The sequence below is a fragment of the Pristiophorus japonicus genome, chromosome 15, assembly GCF_044704955.1.
Source record: "Pristiophorus japonicus isolate sPriJap1 chromosome 15, sPriJap1.hap1, whole genome shotgun sequence".
Classification (NCBI taxonomy): domain Eukaryota; kingdom Metazoa; phylum Chordata; class Chondrichthyes; family Pristiophoridae; genus Pristiophorus; species Pristiophorus japonicus.
In genome coordinates, this window is record NC_091991.1 from 172341931 (window position 1) to 172360086 (window position 18156).

Here is an 18156-nt window from a genome sequence, read left to right on the forward strand (position 1 = left end):
AACATAAGAATTAGGAGCAGGAGTAGGCCATTTGGTCCCTCGAGCCTGCTCCGCCATTCAATAAGATCATGGCTGATCTGATCGTGGCCTCAACTCCACTTCCCCACCCATTCCCCATAACCCTTGACTGCCTTATCGTTCAAAGATCTGTCTATCTCCACCTTAAATATATTCAATGACCCAGCCTCAACAGCTCCCTGGGGTAGGAGAATTCCAAAGATTCTCCACCGTCTTAGAGTAGAAATTCCTCCTCATTTCTGTTTTAAATGGGCCACCCCTTATTCTGAAACTATGGCCCCAAGTTCTAGATTCCCCCACGAGGGGAAACATCCTCTCTGCATCTACCCTGTCGAGCCCCCTCAGAATCTTATACGTTTCAATAAGATCACCTCTCATTCTTCTAAACTCCAATGAGTATAGGCCCAACCTGCTCAACCTTTCTTCTGATGGCAACCCCTTCATCTCAGGAATCAACCGAATGAACCTTCTCTGAACTGCCTCCCATGCAAAGTATATCCCTCCTTAAATAAGGAGACCAAAACTGTCCGCAGTACTCCAGGTGTGGTCTCACGAATGCCCTGTACAGTTTTGGTTATTAATAACATTTTTAGATGACAAAAAGGCCATCAGGCCCAAACAAGTCCTTCATTTTTATAGATATGCTATCAAGGGTATTAATGATGAAGTAAATACATTTTGAATTTAGGTGTGGAAATTTACATGTTCTGTAAAACCCCTATAATTTTCTTGATAGGATAATCAGTCATTTTCCTTTTCTTAAAATGTCATGGATGAAACGTGTTCTTGTTTGATTTTTCGGCACCAGTGCTGGAAATGGATGAAGTGGTTTAGGTTTTCCATTTGCATGTGGCTAGAGTTAACCTAGCCAAATCTCAACTTCTCCTTCTCTGATGATGCTGCTTCCCCAAATCAGTCCTCTTCTCAAAGGGTAACCGAATCCTCAGCACTAATGCAGCAAAAGCATGTGGCCTGTAAAACTCTCATTACACACTTGAACCATATTTTCTAAACCAAATCCAGGGACACACAGGGTGGGAGCACAGCAAAGTAGCCAGGGCGGAAAATGAGAAATCTTTTTAGCAGCCTATATTTTAACAGTTGCACAGATGCACGACAAATGCAAAACAGATGTGCATATAATTAGCGCGCATGTGACGTCACACTGTTGAAGCGTATTCGGACACCGTGTATAAATAATACAGTAACACTGTTCATTCCATTGACCTGAAACTGTGATTCTGTCTAACGGTATGATATTCATTTATTCCAGTGACTTATGGCTCTAGACTATTCGGGGATGTTAATTGCCCGGGGACACAGTACCTCATTCGGGGATTGTCCCCGAAAATAGGAGCGTATGGTCAGCCTAACTTGAAGATCTCCAGATAAATTGACTGTCTTTCTTTTGCATCATTTTGAAAATACAGTTAGTCACCTGGATTAAAAAAAACTGCTCCACTGGTAGGCTTTTTGACGTCTGTAGACGTTCTGCCTGATGGCTCCAAGGCTTCTGGAGATGGATCAGGTTTTGAGATGCTCGTTCAACTCATTGACCCATCAGCTTTTTCAAGTTTTGCAACTTGTTGGGGGGGCGAAAATGTTATATTGTTTCCTCTCTTGCTTTGTCTTTATGTAGGAAAAAAGTCATTTGTAGTCATTAATGGAAAACTAAATCCGAGTGAAATAATTCATGTTCATGAAGTCTACTTTTCAAATGGCAATCTTTAGGTCAACCAACCATTTGTTGACTCTGGTTGCGTAGGACAAATATAATTAATAAAATGCTTGTTTTTTTTAAAATCTTGCCAATGTTCTCTCTCTACTTCTAGCAGGGCTGCTGAATGCTGATCTGCGGTAGGAACCCTGAGCAATTTCCTCCTGCCCCTGCCCCTCCATCCTAATCCTGGGGCGGCAAGGGCAATTTCATAACCGGCTAGGGTGAGATCAGTGTGCTGAATACAAGCCATGGATCATGCCTTGTTTGTATGGCTCGATTGCTCACTGAGGAAATTCACTGAGCAATCAGGGAACCAAAAGCCTACTTTTCCGTCATTGTTTTGAAAAAGAACCTTTCCTGAAATTATAAAGGTTTCTTCATATTTCATGTGCACCCTTCATGAGTTTTGTCCAAATTTCTATACTGTTAACACACTCCCGTGGCATCAGAAATGTCTACTTTTTGGACTTCCTTTTGTTAACTACCTGAACCATCTTTCCATCCCTGAGGGCACAAAACATTCTAAACTGAGCCTATTTCTATAAATATATCAAAAAAGGTCCTACCTTTTGTGCAGAGTGTGAGTCTATTCGGATGAGGCGTTAAACCGAGGCCCCGTCTGCCCTCTTGGGTCGACATAAAAGATCCCACGGCATATTTCGAAGAAGAGCAGGGGAGTTATCCCCGGTGTCCTGGCCAATATTTATCCCTCAATCAGCATAACATAAAAACAGATTATCTGGTCATTATCACATTGCTGTTTGTGGGAGCTTGCTGTGCGCAACTTGGCTGCCGTGTTTCCCACATTACAACAGTGACTACACTCCAAAAGTTGTGGCTCACGGTTGTGAATCCACGAGGCTGAGACCTAAGTTCATGGAATTGTTAGAGAGCTGGTCACGCCGAAGCCTAAGAGAGAGTGGACAGAGAGCAAGTGGTCACCACCACACAATAGAAGACGAGGCAGATAGTGCAGGAGGCCCTGGAGGGCATCATGCTCACCAACCGGTATTCTATCCTGAGTACTGGTGGATGCGATTGTTCGTCTGATCAGTGCAGTCAGAGTCAAGTCCACGGCAGCAAGGCCAGCTCAGCTACACAGGAGGAGAGGAAATAGTGTAAGGGTTGTAGGGGATGCAATAGTGAAGGGAGCAGACAGACGTTTCAGTAGACGCAGAATTGACTCCAGGATGGTATGTTGCCTCCAAATGCCAGGGTCAAGGCGATCAACGAACGGTGGCTTGGCATTCTTGGGGGAGAGGGTGAACAGTCAGAGGTCTTGGTGCATATTTTTACTAGAGACATAGGTAGAAATAGGGATGAGGCAGATTTTAGGGAGCTTGCAGAGAGATTAAAAGCAGGGTAGTAATCTCCAGATTACTCCCGATGACGTGCTAATGTGTTGGCTGTAAAGCACTTTGAGACGTCCGGTGGTCATGAAAGGCGCTATATAAATGCAAGTCTTTTCTTTTTATACTTGTAGGTCTTGAGTAAGCTGTTTGTGTAGGAAATAGTGGATGGAAGCCCACATCCTGCCTTCTATTTGGCCCACTGTCCTAGTACACCTATTCCACTGAGAGCCAAGAATGGAGAGGTGGTTATCAAGGACAGAGACGCAGTCAGTGCCCGCTGGAAGGAGAAGTTCGAGGATCTCCTCAACCAAGACTCTGTCTTTGAAGCAAGTGTCCTTGACTCCATCCCACAGCATGCTATCCACCAACACCTCGGCACAATCCCAGCCCAGCAAGAGATTGAAAAGGCCATCTGCCAACTGAAAAACAAGAAGGCCTCAGGAGCTGTTGGAATCCCTGCCAAAGTACTAAAACATAGCGGAGAAGTACTCTTGGCGTGTATCCATGACCACATTTCTCTTAGCTGGAAGGAGAAGAGCATGCCAGGGGATCTTGACCATCTTCAAGAAAGGTGACAAGTCCGACTGCGGTAATTCCAGAGGAACTTCCCTGCTGTCTGCCGCAGGGAAAATCATTGCAAGAATCCTCTTCAGTCGGCTCCTCCCAGAGTCGCAATGCGGATTCCGCCCACTAAGGGGCACAATGGACATGATCTTCACCGCGCGACAAAGCCAAGGAAATTGTAGAGAGCAGCATCAACTTCTGTACAATGCTTTCTTTGACCTCACAAAGGCCTTCGAGTCTGTCAACTGAGGGATTATGGAGTGTCCTTCTCAAATTCGGCTGTCCTTAAAAGTTTGTCATCATCCTCCGCCTGCTTCACAATGACATGCAATCCGTGATCCACCATAGACCCAATACAAGTGCAGACTGGGGTCAAGCAAGACTGTGTCATCGCACCAACGTTCTTCTCAATCTTCTTCGCTACAATGCTTCATTTCACCTTTAATGCTTCATTTCACCTTTAACAAGCTCCCCACTGGAGTGGAGTTAATCTACAGGACAAGCGGGAAATTGTTCAACCTCCGAAGCCTCCAGCCCAGATCCAAGTTTGTTCCAACCTCTGTCATTGAATTATAATATGCAGATGACGCTTGCACACTTGGAGTCGGAACTCCAAACCATCGTTGACACCTTCACTGAAGTGCACGAGAGTCTGGGCTTTATATTAAACATCAGTAAGACAAAGGATCTCGACCAACCTGCCCCCGCCACACAGTTACTGCTCCCCGATTATCAAGATCCATGATGAGACCTTGGAAAATGTGGATCACTCCCATAGCTTGGAAGCCTACTTATCAGCAAGGACAGACATCAATGCCAAATTCTAACATCACCTTCAGTGTGCCAGTGCAGCCTTCGGCCACTTGAGGAATAGTGTTCGAAGACTAGGATCTCAAACCCGGCATCAAGCTCATGGTCTACAGAGCAGTAGTGATACCCGTCCTCTTATATGCTTCAGAGACATATACTATGTACAGTAGGCACCTCAAAGCATTGGAGAAGTACCTCTGCAAAATCCTGCAAATTCATTGGCAGGATAGGCACACCAACATCAGCGTTATCTCTCAGGCCAGCATCGAGGCATTGACCACACTCGACCAGCTCCGATGGACGGGCCACATTGTCCGGATGCCCGATACTAGACTCCTGAAACAAGCGCTCTACTCCAAGCTACATCACGGCAGGCGAGCCCCAGGAGGGCAGAGAAAACGCTTCAAAGACACCCTCAAAGCCTCCTTCAAAAAATGTAACATCCCCACCGACTCTTGGGAATCCCTGGCCCAAGACTGCTCAAAATGGAGGAGAAGCATCTGAGAAGTCGACGAACACTTTGAGTCTCTCAGCCGGGAGCACGAGGAAGCCAAGTACAAACAGTGGAAGGAACGTATGACAAATCAAGCACCTCACTCACCCGTCCCTCCAACCAATGTCTGTCCCGCCTGTGACAGAGACTGTAAATCCCGCATTGGTCTCATCAGTCACGTTCAAACTCATTTTAGTGTGGGACTGGAAGTAAGTTTTCCTCGACTCCGGGAGACCGCCTAAGAAGGAGAAGAAGAAGACACCAGTGCTCTGTGACATTTAGAAACCAACTTTGACCTGTACACTTATGCTGAGAATCTGCATCATATATATATCAAAGTATACAATATTTTTTGTTGAGACATATTTATGTCGAGAATAATTGGAGCCATGTGCACATGGCTATCAAATAATGAAACCGATTGCAACCACTTTATATTAAGCAGATTAGTTTTAATATTGGAGTTAAAGACTAAGGGCTCAATTTTCCCCGGTCATTTGTGCCGTTTTTACAAATTCGAGTTTGTAAATACGAGTCAGTTACGATTTTTCGAGGTGACATTTTTGATGTAATAAGGGGTGTTCCCTCATGTCTGCCGCTTTTCATAATTTTGCGCAGTTTGGCCAAAAGATTTTCCTCCTAAGTCGGCGTATCTGGCCACTTCCAAAAAACCTTCTGGTGAGTTAGCAGAAAGCAGCGCACATTAACAAATCGGTGCTGAAAGACGCCATTGTTTTTAATTGAAGATTTTTGGCGGAGTCAAGAACACTTTTTTTTTAAAAATCAGTAATAAAGTTCAACTATTTTTAACCTGTAAACATAGTAAATGGAAGTTTTTTGGATTTCAGAAGTTTTCATTTTTTTCTTACTTACACGCCACCACCAAATGTCTTCAGGCAGGACTGGAGGGTCGTAGCTTTGGCCGGCAGAATTGGCCCCGCACCCAGACACAGGTTCGGGACTCGGCTGGAAAACAAGCCGGTGGGGTGTGGGGATGTCGGGTGGGTAGAGAGAGGGAGGTGCCCACCGATCAGAAGCCTTCTACACTGAGCCCGGGGAGCGAGGTGTCGATCGAAAGGTTTCTGAAGACTGCGATGAGTTTGGCGGGCGGGAGGAGTGGAAGGGGGAGAGAGGGAGTTGCCGATCCGGAGGCTTATGCACACTGAGCCCGGGGAACAAGCTGCTGATTTGGAAGGTGTCTGAAGACGGCAATGAGTTTGGGGGAGGAGGGGTGGGGAGAAGTCATGAGACTGCAATTAGTTGGGGGGAGAGAGGAGAACTTTTAATAATCGAACAAATAATGGAAATGATTCAGTTTTAATGTAAAATATATTTCAAAATTTTAACAAGTTTTGTACTTAAGTTAACAAAATTATTCTTGTATCAGACTTCAAAGTTTTCGGTTAAGATCACTTACAAACTTTAAGATCACTTACAAACTTTAAGATCATTTACTAATAAACGTGTAAATTTGCATAACTTACAAAAAACTTAATTTGAGAACAACAGTTACAACAGTAACAATAATAATAACAACAACAGCAGCAAAGAAAGGCTGCATTGATATCTCCTCCACCTTATTCTAAGACCGCCCGCTGCGCTTGTTCTTGGTGACTCCACCCCTGCCCGCAGGCGGTGGCACAGTGTTTCTGGGGTTAGTACCAAGCTTATTCTTTCTAATATCTCGGGTAATGCGCACCTGTTGAGGGGGCGGGGGCGGCAGGTGGCAAGTTGGAGTGCCCACACGGCAAGTTGGAGGGCAAGGCTTGGGGCTCTTCAGAGACTGGTGTGGGGATTGGAGTGGGAGTGGCAGTTGATTCTGTCGATGGGCGTGGGGTCTGGGCTTGTTCCCTTATTGCAGCAGCTAAATCACACATGCCGTCCATCATGCGCCCTGACAGTGTCTCAATGACCTGCAACATTCCCTCCCTCATGTTGAGCAAAACTGTCTCCACTACCTGTGACATTCCCTCCCTCATGGTCAGTGATAGTGTTTGCACCATCTCTGACATTCCCTCCCCGATGTTCACTGACAGCGCATCACTTACCTGTGACATTCCCTCCCTCATGGTCACTGACATCGTTCCCATTTCTCATGAGATTGCTGTTACTTCTCCCGGCAGTCCCGCTACCTCATCACCCACCCCACTGATGGTGTCCAGGAGTGATCGTGTAAGGTCAGTGCTCTCCCCACTCATTGCTATCATCTGAAGCACATCTGTTAGATCCTGCATCTCAGGAGAGCGCGCTCCTGCTCTCCCCTCCTCCCTACGGGTGTGGCTTACACCCCACCATTGGGACCCGCAGCCTCGGACGTTCGGAAACCATGGAATGTCCCACCAGCCCTCAAACCACTAGTCACAGAAAGGGGCTGTCACCGCAGTGAGCGGCACCTCCTCCAAAGTCAGTAAAACATTGCGGGCTTCATCCAGCTCCATCCCTCACCCCCATGTTCTTGGTCTGGAGGGTTGGATTCGAAGATGTTACCCTGTTCAAGTTGGTCCTTGTCTGAATTTTCTTCTACATCGTTGGAGTCGGCCTTAAGTTCTGCAAAATATAACTGAACACAGGCAATGGTTAGCACCAGAGGAGAGGGCAGGGTGGCATGAGTAGGCTCACACAGCGCAGGCAACAGGCTGATTTGAAGGACCACGATGAATTGCACGGAAGTGTAGCTGACGGAGACATCTCCAGGAACTGAAACATAGCTAGACCGCGCAGTACCTAACATTTAGCAACGCCAGACTGGAATTTGAAAGACTTCTCCTCTCCCTCGAGTGTGGGCCCAGCTTTTGCAGTGGTGATTGGTTTTTTTCCAGGCAGAACCCATCAAAGCAGCGATCCTCTCTTCCAAGTGTGTCAGTGGGTGCAGATTTGCCAGGCCTCCTCCTGTTCGGGTTCTTTCTCGTTTGTTGTGTGCCACTTTCCTTTGCAAAGACGAAAACATAACTTTTTAGAGAGGGTGTTTTTCTGCCTGGTGAGACATATACAGCTGGTCACATTTACAATTGCAATTGCATTGAATAAATGAAAATATTACGTACACTAACTACTTGGCCAAGGTTCTGCCACTTTTTACACTGGCCTCCAGATCTCTGAGTAGTCACCATTGCGCAATAATCTTCTGCAACTTGGTACTCGCATTTCTTCATTTCTTTGGGTGGAACTTTTATGTGACCTCTGCTGGTGTCCAGCTCCTGGCCTCAATTACAGTAACTAGTGCCTCCACTTCATCCTGCAAGAAGTTTTTGGTCCGTGTACCGCGTTGCATCTTGTATTGCTGCAGCTCCGAGTTTCCCAATGGTCTCACACAACACTCCTTCTCACATACACACACAACTGGCTCTTTAAAAATGACCGATTGCCAACTCGGAGCTGTACTGCGCATGTGCGTCCATTGCAACGACTTCAAAAACTTCTTTTTTTGTCGCGCATGCGCAGAAGGTGCGGCATCATTTTTTCGGCACAGACCAGCAGGCTCCACCCCCCGAGGCGACTGGACACGCTGCGCGGCATCAAATTCGAATTATAGATCAGGGAAACTTGGGCAAATTATTTCCGGCGCATTTCTGGCCTAGAAAAACGGGCGTAACTCTGACAATATGCCAGAAAAGGGGCTTGGACAAAATTGAGCCCTAAGTGTGTACATATGAAAGAATGATCCTCCACTGTTTTGTGCTTCAGTAAAGTTTTGCTTTAGAAGAAAAAAATCTTTAACTCTCATTTTGAAAGAGATCTCACACACACACACACACGTATGTCCTATTTTTATAGGTGCAAGATTAATGGTGTCAACCAGCTCAGATGGACTGCTTTAAAATTTGAGAACATATTCCTATGACATAACTCAGATGTATCAAGCAAATGTCAGTAGTTGCAGGGTTAAGTGAGGCAGACGTACAGCCAGCTGGCTACCATTTGTGGGCTTATTTGTTTTACTGGCTCGTTTCTTCTCCTGATTGGTTTATCAGTAAACTCCATAAAGTTTACAGCCTCTGAGGTGTGCTATGGATTGCATTCAGGCAGCTGGCCTCTGATCTCAGTAGTCATTTATCCCCTTGGGGCAGCAATAATCACATTCTTTTATGTTGTACGCACTTTATAAAATGCATTCTATCTTGACTTGAGTGTTGGCCATGGGAGCTGCTGGTTCAGTGCAGGAAGGGACTCTTCTCTCCCTCGCCCCCCTCCCCCCCCCCCCCCCCCCACCAACCACCACCACACACACACACACACATTTCTGTAGGAACGCTCTCCATTTGTTACCGTTATCCATTTAAAAACATTGCAGGCGCATGATTTTCTAGAATAGAAAACTTGACCTGTAATTTGTTCTAGTTGTGGTAGTGACATACTGTAAATGTTCTGCCTGTGTGCAGTTAGTACTAAAGTTCCAGGACACTTCGCAAATTTGTAAAGTTTCAGTAATACTGCAATATTTTGACTGGCAACGTGGGACTTGTGTTGCAATCAAGATGTATTATTTCCAAACTCCTCCTCCTCAGTCCTCCCTTCCTCCTATAGGTTTGTGTGTCAGCTGTGGCTCAGTGGGTAGCACTCTCTTGCCTTGAGTCAGAAGATTGATGATTCAAGTCCCACTCCAGGGACTTGAGCACAAAAGAAATCTAGGCTGACACGCCAGTGCAGTGCTGAGGGAGCACTGCGCTGTCGGAAGTGCCGTCTTTCGGATGAGATGTTAAACCGAGGCCCTGTCTGCTCTATCAAGTGGACGTAAAAGTTCCCGTGGCACTATTTTGAAGAAGAGCAGGGGAGTTATCCCCGGTGTTCTGGCAAATATTTATCCCTCAATCAACAGAACAAAAAAAATAGATTATCTGGTCATTTATCACATTGCGGTTTGTGGGAGCTTGCTGTGTGCAAATTGGCTGCCACGTTTCCTACATTATAACGGTGACTACACTCCAGAAGTACTTCATTAGCTGTAAATCGCTTTGAGACGTCTGGTGGTCGTGAATAAACTACGTGAGTGTAGCTGTAATGATGCTCTTTGTAAGTTGTTTTCTGTTTGCTCCCATGTCTCTTTGCGAGCTTGTCCTTGTCACACAGTATACCTCGGGTGAGAGAGCAGGCCGGCAATCTACTTGCAGCTTTTTGCCATCCTACAGCTGACGAAGTTAAAAGAAAGGACTTGTGTTTATATACCGTATTTCAAGTTCTCAAGTCACCTTCGGGCACTTTTCAACCAATGAATTTCTTTTGAGGTATAGTCACTTTTGTTTTGTGGACAAATGCAGCAGCCAATTTGCACACAGGAAGGTCCAACTAAAAGCAATGAGAAAAATGGCCAGTTGTCCTTTTTTCGGAGATGTAAATGTTGACCAAAATACGGGGGAGAACTCCCTTGCTCTTTGCGTAGTGTCATGGGATTCTTTACGTATCTGAATAGGCAAATGGGGTCCTGATTTATTGTCTCATCTGAAAGACAGCACCTTGCATAATGCAGCACTCTCTCATTACTACACTGAAGTGCGGCTTTCACCCATAACATACTGACTCGAGCACGGGCCAGCCCACACTGCGATATGTGTGCGCACTAGGTCCGTGCAGCAGAGCAAGTCTCCAATCATCCTGGTTCAACACTTGCCACTGGATAAAGGCCAGTGTGGTGGCTGATGTACAATGGTCACCACACGTTAAAAAAATCCACGCACAGGCATCTTCCATCCCCTCAACTGGAGTTCAGGACTGGAACATCAGGTCCTTCATTGAAACATCTGTGAACTCTCGTGGAAGCAAGTCATCCTCGTTCGAGGGCCCGCCTATGATGATGGTCGTGAAAGTCTTTCCTTTTTTTCTTATCTACTTATTTACCTTTTGATTTGCCTCAGATTAACACTTAATGATTCTAACCATGTCAGTGTCCTGCCCTCATGAACCTCAAAATTTAAAAGGAGTACACTGACATTTTAGAAAAAATTGAGAGGGAAGTACACCCTTGGGAGGGGCTAAGGAGGGATTGAGGTAACCCTTCTGTTACATTCAAGTCGAGCTCGGGGTGTTGGGGAACAGATTCCTTTCTGTTATTTGGCTGTGAAATAAATTTGGTTAACTTCAGCTCAGTTTGTGGTAGGTACAAATCTACTGTACAGAGCTGCTCACAGCGCAGCACAAATGACCACAAGACTGATAGTCTTACTCCGGCCATATGGGTGATTTGGTGTGGAAAATTTACACTGGTGCAGTCAGGGGTGTCCTTTTGAGGGGATATTGTTGGGGCAGAGTAGAGCGAGTTTTGCTCTTTGTCTGATCCGCCAGTGCTCCATACTGATGTTGGCAGCGAAAAGTGTCCCATTCCCCAGGACAGATATTGATGAGCACAGGATTCACTACATAATTAAAAAGAAGTAAAGTCCAACTGTATTTGCTTATCCCTCAATGAGTTCCAGGTACTAAGGTTTGAAATTGTTTTCCAAATATTCACCTGGGTCCTATGTGGTACGTTGTGTATTAATTTCACTGCTAAATGCTGGAGATGTTGTGCTGTGACGCAATGAAAGGAGATGCACATGGAGTTCATTTGCTTCTCATTATTGGGGTTAGTGCAATCAGTTTGTCTTGAGACTGATTTGGTGGCTTGTTCTTCTCACTCTCGGACTCTGTTGAGTATTTATCCCCAGGTGTTCTTTTCCCCCCCTTTAAAGCTTAAAAAAATTTTTGACGTTATAAATGTGCATTCTTGTGCATGCCTGTAAAATATGTTTTTAATTTCTACTCATGATGTGGACTGTAACTTAGTATTGTCTTCTTAGTGTGAGTAATGCCCATGAAATTATAAATCAAGCCATATTTGCTGCATTTTAGAAAATAATGGGAAAAATGCCCATTTTTATTGCTGATCTATGATCTGCTAACACCATTGTGGGAATGCACGGTTTAGCAAAGTGTGGCTTCTGTGAATGCGATTTTGTTAGCAAGAGCAAAAAAAATCTACTCGCAATAATGGTCCTTTCTCAAACTGCTAATGAGCCACTTAAGGGTATAACCATCAGATAATCAGAGTTCACAATATGTATGTGCAATAGCTCGATGAGAACAGAGGGAAGCCTGACTTACAATAAGGCCCCGAATTGCTGATAATGGAGTGATGTGAGCAAGTTGTTGAAGGGATGGAGGGGGAGGGAGGAGGATTGCACCCAGCAATGCAAAGAGGCAACAAGTGTGCAGGAAGTCGAGGGCATCAGTGACAGGGTGGGAGAACAGGAATATGTTGCATGCCTTAAAAAAGAGCACACGGCTAATATAGCATTGCTCGGAGGTAAAGTTACAGTCTTGGAGCCAAGTAGATGAGGAAGGATTGGTTTGATCCCCATTCTCTGTTGAATTAGCCAATATAAGTGCTGGATATGGTACAATTGGCCTCAGCTCCTTGGGTTGAGGAGGGAACATTGCTCGGGGTTCTAGCTCATGATAATTGTACAAATGCATTTTTTTTTAAATTCTGGGTCGTGTGGAGAAGTCCCATACTCAGGTTTTAGCTGAAGGAATGATTATTTGTACTCCAGTCTGTCATTTAACACATGGTAACATTAGTGGCATCTGCTATGTTCAAGGCCATAGGCACAGTGGAACAAATCCCTTGAATACTCCCAGTAATGTGCACGGTGAAGAGGTGCCTGCTGGCCGTTGCGTGTTTAGAGTGCAGGTGCAAATATTTGTCACTAATTGTGCTAGTCTGCACAAGTGACAGATGCTGTGCCTGGAAGCAATGCCCCACAGCAACTCCAGCAAAACGTACCTGGCATAGATAGCTGCAGGTACATGTGGTGGGCCTTCTGTATTCCCTGCAGCTCCATGGATGACTGCAACCTCACTACTATGTGCATAAAGGACATATCAGCAAGCAACCACCAAGAGGTTTATGACATAAATTGAAAATACATTAAACACAAATAACAAATAAACTGAAGCACAGGATTTAGAAGGATGAGAGGGGATCTCATAGAAACATATAAAATTCTGACAGGATTGAACAGGCTCGATGCAGGAAGAATGTTACCGATGTTGGGGAAGTACAGAACCAGGGATCACGGTCTAAGGATAAGGCATTTAGGACCGAGATGAGGAGAAACTTATTCACTCAGAGAATTGTGGGCATGTGGAATTCTCTACCACAGAAAGTTGTTGGGGCCAGTTTATTAGATATATTCAAAAGGGAGTTAGATGTGGCCTTCACGGCTAAAGGGATCAAGGGGTATGGAGAGAAAGCAGGAATGGGGTACTGAAGTTGCATGATCAGCCATGATCATATTGAATGGTGGTGCAGGCTTGAAGGGCCGAATGGCCTACTCCTGCACCTATTTTCTATGTTTCTGTAAAATTAATTCACTTTCGATATCTTGTTCTATTATTGTGCTTAATGTGTCAGAGTCCAAAAGCCAAAATGGCTGACTTCTAAGCTATGCTTAGAGCCTGGATGGCATAAAAGTAGCGAGGACAACCAAGAGCTCCACTGGTAGTGCATGCAGTGGGATAACTCTCTACATTAATCAGGTGGCATACTTGAGCCGCAGGTTCCCTGTTGAGCTGAGTGTCTTCATGGCCAAGGAGCTGAGTCTGTTGGAGCACACCACTGCCTGAGGTAGTGTGTACCATGCATCTCCTATAGAATCATAGAAATTTACAGCACGGAAGGAGGCCATTTCAGCCCATCGTCTCCATGCCTGCCGACAAAGAGCTATCCAGTTAATCCCACTTTCCAGCTCTTGGTCCATAGCCCAGGTTATGGCATTTCAAGTGTACATCCAAGTACTTTTTAAATGTGGTGAGGGTTTCTGCCTCTACCACCCTTTCAGGCAGTGAGTTCCAGACCTCCTCTACCCTCTGGGTGAAGAAATTTCCCCTCAAATCCCCTCGAAACCTCCCACCAATTACCTTAAATCTATGCCCGCTGGTTGTTGACCCCTCTGCTAAGGGAAATAGGTCCTTCCTATCCACTGTATCTAGGCCCCTCATAATTTTTTACATCTCAATAAAGTCTCCCCTCAGCCTCCTCTGTTCCAAAGAAAACAACCCCAGCCTATCCAATCTTTCCTCATAGCTAAAATTCTCCATTCCAGACAACATCCTCGTAAATCTCCCCTCCACCCTGGTGCACCTATATCTCTGAGTGTAAAGCAGAGAAAAAACAGAGGCATAAACCTGTTGTATCAGGTGGAACGCTCTTGCCTCGCGCAGGCAGAAGCATTTAAGTGCCAAGCAAACGACGCAGGAGCGACGTCGATATGCCTCCCACCTTTTTTTCCTGGTTCTCTACCATGCAACATTTTGTACTCTCCGGTACTAGTTTCTCAACTGTTGGCAACCTTACAAGTTGCAGTGTATAAATGCATATGCTGATCGTTTTCTAAAGCATACAAAACCAGCTGTGAGTGAATTGTTCTGTTTGTATTGTACTGGTACTTGCACTTGATGTTAAGGGCTGATCTTCCTTGCCCCCCCTCTACATGAGTACAAATCCTGTGGAGTTAGTACACCTGAGGTTGTGCTTCAACTAAAAGGACCCAAATGCGCCTGTATTGGTCTGAGCAATGGTATTGGCTGCCGGTTTTGGCGCGCTCTGGCTGCTGTTTTTAAGCTCCAAAGATCCTCCTTGCTGGACATCATTACCTGGTGTGGAGGTGAGAGGGTGTAGCAGGAAACCCCTTTTCAGATCCTTCAATCGAAGGGAGCTGGGTGCAACCTGGAAAAGGGATGGGTGCTCACCTGCAAGTCTGGGTTTCTGCCAGGTGGAGAACCAGGAAAAAAAAAAGGTGGGAGGCATATCGATGTCGCTCCTGCCTCAAATGCTTGTGCCTGCGCTAGGCAGGAGTGTTCCACCTGATGCAACAGGTTTGTGCATCTTTTTTTTGCTCTGCTTTACACTCGGGGATATAGGTGCACCACGGGTGCAAAACAGAGGCAGATCAGCCCTATAATTTTTTGGAGGAGGGAAAGGTCCACTTAAGAAAAAAGAATTTTCCCATTTTAGGTAACTGTAAAATCTGCAGCAAATCTACTGTAACTTTTTCTTCTCCATTTGTTCTTTGGGATGTGGACAGTGCTGGAAAGTCTGCATTTATTGATCAACTAGTTGATATGAGAATTACTGGTGGGCTGCATTACTGCAGCTATTTGTATAATTTTAATGGCTTGGCACTTCAAGGGACATTAAGTGTCGACCATCTAGTATGGACGAGAGTCACATGTAGGCCAGTTCCTTGAAGGACATGAATGAACACTGTTGGGTTTGTATGACAGTCCAGCAGCTTTCATGGTCATTGATTTCTGTTGGTGTGTCATCGCGCCAACCCTCTTCTCGCTGTAATGCTCCACCTCACACTCAATAAGCTCCCCGCTGGAGTAGAACTAAACTGCAGAATCAGTGGGAACCTGTTCAACCTTCGTCGTCTCCAGGTCAGATCCAAGACCGTCCCATCCTCTGTCGTCAAGCTACAGTACGCGGACAACGCTTGTGTCTGCGCACATTCAAAGACTGAATTCCGAGTCATAGTCAACATCTTTACTGAGGTGTACGAAAGCATGGGCCTTACACTAAACATCCGTAAGACAAAGGTCCTCCACCAACCTCACCCCGCCACACAGCACTGCCCCCCAGTCATCAAGATCTACGGCGCGCCCTGGAAAACATGGACCACTTTCCATATCTTGGAGCCTATTATCAGCAAGGGCAGACATCGACGAGGTTCAACACCGTCTCCAGTGCGCCAGCGCAGCCTTCGGCCGCCTGAGGAGGAGAGTTTTCGAAGATCAGGCCCTCAAATCTGGCACCAAGCTCATGGTCAACAGAGCTGTAGTGATACCCGTCCTCCTGTATGGCTCAGAGACGTGGACCATATACAATAGACACCTCAAATCACTGGAGAAATACCACCAATGGTGTCTCCGCAAGATCTTGCAAATCCCCTGGGAGGACAGACGCACCGACATTAGTGTCCTCGATCAGGCCAACATCCCCAGCATCGAAGCACTGACCACACTCGACCAGCTCTGTTGGATGAGCCACATTGTTCGCATGCCTGACACAAGACTCCCAAAGCAAGTGCTCTACTCTGAACTCCTACACGGCAAGTGAGCCCCAGGTGGGCAGAGGAAATGTTTCAAGGACACCCTCAAAGCCTCCTTGATAAAATGCAAAATCCCCACCGCCACCTGGGAGTCCCTGGCCCGACTGCCCTCAGCATCCAGGAGGGCGCTGAGCACCTCGAGTCTCGTCGCCAAGAGCACGCAGAAAGCAAACGCAGACAACGGAAGGAGTGTGCGGCAAACCAGACTCCCCACCCACCCTTTCCTTCAACGACTGTCTGTCCCACCTGTGACAGAGACTGTTCAGTCACCTAAGAATTTTTAGAGTGGAAGCAAGTCTTCCTCGATTTCGAGGGGCTGCCTAAGATAATAAATTGGGATAGAATCGGCATCCATCAGGGCTTGATCCCTTTTCGACCCAGTTGGAAATCCCAGAAGGTTTAAAGGTGCGTTACGATAATAAATGAAGATGCACATTCATAAAGGCGCTATATAAATAAAAGTTATTACAGGCAACTCTCGATTATCCGGGTCCATCGGGGATTGGGCTATGCCGGGTAATCGATTTCTCCGTTAGAGCAATTAACATTATAAAGTTAAAACCCGATGCCTTCCCGGGCCGAAATTTTAAATCCCGTTACAACGGTTTCCCGTTAGATCCGTGCGCGGATAATCGCGAGTTGCCTGTATTATTATTTATCACCTTGGCAAAGTCTTCGAATTTTAAAAACATTATTTCAAAACCAGAGAAATACTGGACACTACAATAACAGGTATATTTATTTACAAGTGGCTCCTTCCCCATGATGTCAGCAAGTCCCTGACGTCCAGTGCTGCTATTCGCATGGGGCAGGGGGGCCGGGAGAGGGTACGGTGGGGGTTGGTTCTGGATTCTGGAATGCAGCCGAGTGTAGAACAGTTAATTACATTGCTGAAACTGGCGGACCCCGCCAGAGCCCTACAGTCCGGCTGATACTGGCAAAGTGCCAGAGTGAAGTTCTCTTTTCCCCCCCCCACCCCCACCCCCAACCGCACCCTCCACCTGCCCCTCACTCCTCAAGTGAAGCGGATGCCCCAGTTATGCCTGAAATGTCACAGGTACCTGCCCTTAACATGACCCTGACGCCGAGGTCAGGGACACCAGAAGCGGGTGAGTAGAAGTTTCACTCCACCCAAGATCCACACCATCCAAGGATTCCTGACAAAGTTACAGCCCCGATTTGTAGGTCTGAATTTGTTACCTATATCACACTTCAACAAATCACAATCAAGTATTTTTTAATGTATTAATTTAATTATTTCAAAAACGACACCTTTACAAGAAGTTACAGCTAATCCCGAAATTATGGTAAACTTGCTGATGAGTTTGACTCTAAATTACATGCTAATGTTCATTTCTCTTCAAAAATTATTCAGTGTTGTTGTATTTGGGTTTTACAAAATAATATATTGAATGTACTGGGAAATGAATAACATTTATTTCTAAATGGCTAAGGGTGGTTGTGTCGCTTTTGGTTTATTTGCTTTTAACATTTCCCCACTTACTATTGAGGTTAATAAACATTTGCGAACATATCTTCGATTTGTGTGTTATGTGACAATCTGTGTGTCCTAACTCGCACCAAGTCCCACTCACCCATCTCCCCTGTGCTCGCTGACCTACATTGGCTCCCGGTTAAGCAACGCCTCGATTTCAAAATTCTCATCCTTGTTTACAAATCCCTCCATGGCTTTGCCCCTCCCTATCTCTGTAATCTCCTTCAGCTTCACAACCTCCCTGAGATTTCTGCACTCCTCAAATTCTGCCCTCTTGAGCATCCCTGATTATAATCGCTCGACCATTGGTGGCCGTGCCTTCAGCTGCCTGGACCCAAGCTCTGGAACTCCCTCCGTAAACCTCTCCGCCTCTCTCTCCTCCTTTAAGACACTCCTTAAAACCTACCTCTGCCATAATTTCTTCTTATGTGGCTCGGTGTCAAATTTATTTGTTTTGTCTTAAAGCATTCGTGTGAAGTGCCTGGGGATGTTTCACTACATTAAAGGCGCTATATAAATACAAGTAGTTATGTGACGATTTGTGTGCTTTGTGACAAAATGAAGCATTTTTGTCAAAGTTTTAGTGTTGGCTTCTTTAAGTCTGTTATGGCACATAAACT